Source organism: Tupaia chinensis, unplaced genomic scaffold (genome assembly GCF_000334495.1).
Source record: "Tupaia chinensis unplaced genomic scaffold, TupChi_1.0 Scaffold141293_1, whole genome shotgun sequence".
Classification (NCBI taxonomy): Eukaryota; Metazoa; Chordata; class Mammalia; order Scandentia; family Tupaiidae; genus Tupaia; species Tupaia belangeri.
The window spans coordinates 63,425-68,174 of record NW_006201156.1 but is presented as its reverse complement, the minus strand read 5'-3'; positions in this window follow the sequence as shown (position 1 = coordinate 68,174).

Here is a 4,750-nt window from a genome sequence, read left to right as displayed (position 1 = left end):
GAGGTGAGGGGTGGGGGGAGGGCACCTAGACCTGCAGGTGGGTGGAATGTGGCACGGCATGTAACAGAAGGCAGCAGTGGGGCTGAGGAAAGGTCTCACCAAGCTCAATCAGGGAGGGCATCCTGGATGAGGTGGCAAGCTGAATCGGCAGGAGGAGTAAGAATCAGCTGGGGGAGGGCAGGGCAGACAGGGCAGGCCTCTCCCCAGCCTTGTCACTTCACCCTAGGGAGGCTGGAGCTCTTCCCCGACCCAGGACAGCGGGGAGGTGAGGAGGCCTGTCCCTTGACTCCATCTTTCTGCACCTCGTCAGCAGATGACCTTCCCTTGGACATGGCCCTATTTTGGGGACCTTGGGCCCCTTATTGGGGAAGAGCTCTGTTTGGGCTCAGGGAGGGCTGCGGGGCTGTGGGACAAGTGAGGAGGGCCGGGGTCAGTCCAGGGGGTGGGCGCGGCAGTCTGCAGGGAACAACTGGAGTGACTGACTCTCGGAGAGCTGACACGGGGCCAGCAGGTGGCATGGTGGTTAGGGCACTGGACTCACGTGACCGACCACGGTTTAAGTCCCGGACCAGGTGGCTTGCTTTCTCACTTTCTCTCTCTTTCTGTTTCTGTCTGGTGAACGCAAGTGTCCTGAGAAAATGAAAATAATAGTAATAAATAAAATAAATTATTTAAGGAAAAAGAAACAGTTGACACTGGGCCCCACTGGCGTCCCATCCTCCACTTCAACCCACGCTCTCTTTCCCCCAGTAGCGGTGACAGCCGTGTCACAAGAGGCTGACCACACTTTTCTCTGCTCAAGCTAGACGCTCGGGGCTGCAAAGCTTCCGCTTCTCTTTTTTATTTTACTGGAAAAAAACAACAACAACAACAAAAACTATCAGAGGTCTTGCGTACTGGCCAGAGAAAGACAAGGAGAGCAGAAAGGTACCCTCCCGCGGGGCATGGCCACACCGCAGCCCCTGCTCCATTCTCCAGCCTGTCGGGATTGTTGAGCACACACAGGCACCTGGCATTGTTTCCGAGTCGCTGAGGCTGGGATTGGAACTGTGGGTCATCCATGTGGGAGCCAGCTCCCTCACCCACTGGGCCGGCCAGAAGTCTCTTCCAGGCTTCCTTCTCTGGCCCGGCAGGGATGCCCTAGAAGCCTGCCCTCGTGCCAGGCATCGGGGAGGAGGGGGCCCTTGCCTTGCCCTGCCTTCAGTAACGCCAGAGCTCCCTGGCCTGGCAGGGAGGGTCAGCTGCAGGTGTGTGGCCGGTCCGTCCTCAGTGGGCCAGGCAGGGAAGCTGCAGGGCTGAGGGGCATGGGCTCTCCACCTTGCTTGGACAGCAGCGGCTCCCCTTGCCCCTGCCTGCTCGGGCCATGGGGTGCTGTCCCCTCGCTGCCCCTCATGGCACAGGGTGGCTGTTGGAGCCTCTTACTCCCGGCCTTGGTCCTGACCTGCTCCCCTCTCAGACTCCTCCCTGGCCTCCTGAGGCCCCTTGGTCCTTCCACGTGGCTGCGCTCAGCTGCCCACCGACCATGAACACGAACCATCCTCGGGGGCCTGCTCCCCTGCTCTCATTCCCCGCTTCGTGCCTCAGGGCCCTTGTCCTGCTGGCCCGCTCTCTGCACCTCAGCCGCCTCCCTCCTCCTACTCCGCAGAGCCCGGCTGTTTTCTCGGTTCCTCTGAGGAAACTTCTTGGGTGACCCCAGCCCACGAAGCCTGACAGCGCAGAGCTTAGACGTCAGAAAGAAATGTCACAGATCAGCTGGGCCAGCCACACATCCCACGGATGGGGAAACTGATGCTCGGAGACGTCATGGACCCCAAGGTCCCCCAGCAAGACACAGAGCTGGGTGCAGGGCTGAGTCTCCCCCAGGCCTGCTCCTCTGGCCTCTCTCCAGGTGTCTGCCTCACGCTCTGGCCCATCCTGGGGCTCTCTGAGCCCTGTCCCTTCCAGTCCCAGGGTGCCTGCTCCCAGGAGCACCCAGCCATGACCGTCCTCTCCTCGGGACTTTGGCTTTCGGCAAGTCCTCATGCCTCGCGTGGCCTCTCCTCAGGGTGCAGGTCTGCAGGTCTCAAGGCCAGGGCAGTCTGTGTGGGCCTGGGCTAATCTGGGTTTAACCGTCACGACAGCCCAGGATTAAATGGATCCTGCCCCTCCTCCTGCACCCCTGCTTCCAGTCGAGGGAGGGCTCTGGGCCAGCACCTGTGGGAGACCCTCAGGTAGGCAGGTAGGTGGAAGGCAGTTGGCCCACCTTCCACCCCCCCCTCACCCCACCACCTGGGTCTACGTTCAGCCTCTCTGGGGAGGCAGGAGGAGACCTGGGCTTCTGCTTGGGGAGCCCCAGGCACCTAGAGTGGTAAGCCTACTCCCTGTGTAGCAGGGTGGACCTCTGTGGGGGCCAGGAGGACCCGTAGGGACAGCCTAGGGCTGTAACAGGAGGTGAGGGCAGAGAAGGTCAGGGTGGGTTGTTGCAGTCAGGGAAGGCTTCCTAGGAGAGGGGGAGCAGCACAGGGTGGGTGCACAGAGCCATCCAAGGTGTTGCTTGTCTTCTGGGCCCAGGTCACTGGGATGGGCTGTGCAGCTTCTTGGCAACCCAGGAACCATTCCTTTGATGTGGGGCAGCCATCCCAGCCCTGCCCTCCCTGCTCCCCACCGCCCCCTCATGCCTCACTCTGGAGGGTCACAGAGGAGCGAGAGGAGGCCCGGCCCCACCCTCAGGACCCCCCTATCCAGGTGGGATCCCAGCAGACAGCGCGATCGAGAGAGGCCATGTGTGCCAGATGGTGTTGGCCCAAGGTCAGGGGAGGGCAGGGTGGGGGAGCTGTCTGGAACACTTCCTGGAATGGGGGATTGGGGCTACATCCTCAAGGACAGGTAGGACCATGGGGGAAGGGAGGGCATAGGCAGATGGATTAGCCAGAGCAGAGCCAGGCAGGGATGAGGGACCAGAGACGGCCTGCCGGAGGAGAGGGGCCCTGCCCGGATGGCAGTTGGGAGCCGTGGTGGGTTCTTGAGTGAACCAGGAGCAGAGGCAGGTGTTCGGGCTGGTGCTGGGTGGGCCGTCTCTCGGGGCTGGCGAGCAGGCCCTGCCTTGACTGTGGTCAGCCCCAGGCCACGCGGTGTTTTCCATTCCGGCAGAGACCTCGGAGCCTTGTCTTCCCCATTAGTCACGCTGCTCAGCCCTTGGGGCTGTGCCCCCAAGCCCGCGTGCTTGCCCTCCTCACACATTCTGCAGTTGGCAGCCAGAGGCCAGGCCCTCCCTGGCCTAGTAGCCTCTGACGAGCGCCTTGGCCTCCTCGCTGTGGGAGGGGCCAGCCTTCCAGGCTCCTGGGCGGCTGTGGAACGTGGTTCTGCAGGTACAGGTCCAGAGCTGGCCTGCGGGGCGTCCACCTGCGCCCACCGCTTGCTGTCTGTGTGGTGTGGTCTGTGACTCACTCTCTGGGCCTCGCTGTGCTCTCTGGAGACGGGATAATGAGAGACCCCTCCTGAGAGCTCAGCAGTGACATGAGCTGCTGTGTCCGGAGGTCACCAGGACTCACTCGTGCCTGGCACATGCATATGCTCTGGAAGGACTGGGTGGTAGGGGTGTCATCCTCGGGTCGCCATCCTCTCCCCTCCTTTCTCTGGGGTCTCTAGTTTCTGGACTGCGGCCCGGGATGCAGCCCCTGCAGGCGCTCCCTGGCAAGCCGTGCGGGCCGGCCGCCCTGCACTGTGTCCCCATGTCCAGGCTCAGGCTGAGGCCGGGCAACCTTCTGCTTCTCAGCAGGCTGCACCTGCCTCTCTCCCTGCCCTCTCCCCCACCCCGCCCTGGCTCTGGGCAAGGGCAGGTCCTGCTCCTTGGCCCTGACTCTGCTTTGAGGCTCCCAGTCGGCTTCGTCCCCACTTGGGCTTTTGGAACCCGCTGGGCTGAAGAACAGGCGGAAAGTGGTCAGGACACAGTCATCCTGGGCTTCCTGCCCTCCTGCCTGGGCCCGGAGGCCACTCCTTACTCCGCTGGATCTGCCTGCCCTTCCGAGCCCCGAATCCTCCTCATTTCAGCCCCACACAGCTTGCTTCTCATCCTGCCCCTCGCTCTAAGACTTCACTGACAGCCGAGCCCCTGGTCCTCGGTGTACGCAAGGAGCGCCCAGCCCGTGGCTCTGGCTCGGAAGGTCCTTTGTCTTCCTGTCCGTCAAATGGAGATGTGGGCCTTTGTCCCGCCTCCAATGACGTAGGTGTGTGAGCAGTCAGGTGGGCTGGTCACTGGAGGCAGAAGAGGCTGTCAGCTACTTTGCCCTCATGTCCAGGAAGGCCTTGGACTTTTCAGCACCTGCAGACTCACTTCCTTCAGGTGGCCAGGACCCCGAGCAAGCTCATTTTTTGATTCAGCATGAGAATCCTGGTGGGCCTCGGGGCAGCAGAGGGTGTGGTGGTTAAAGGTGTCTAGATTCTCACTTGGCTGACCACAGTTCAAGCTTTGGACCTGGTGGCTTGAAAATCATGCCGGGTGCATGTGCGCGCATGCCTGAAATCCCAAGAATGGAGAGTCAGCCGGAGGGGAAGGGATTGCAATGTGGCCATCCTCCCTGGGGGCGGGAGGGGGGCTTCCCACTTTCCCCCTTTGTCTCTCTCCTCTCTGGTGAGTGCATGTGCCTTATGGAAAAAACACAACAAGAAACTTGAAGAAATCTGACCCCTTGCCTGTACACAGTGGAGGGGACTGAGCTCAAGTCAGATCGAAGTCCAGCCCCGCTCACGGCTGCAGCTGCCGGGAGGATCC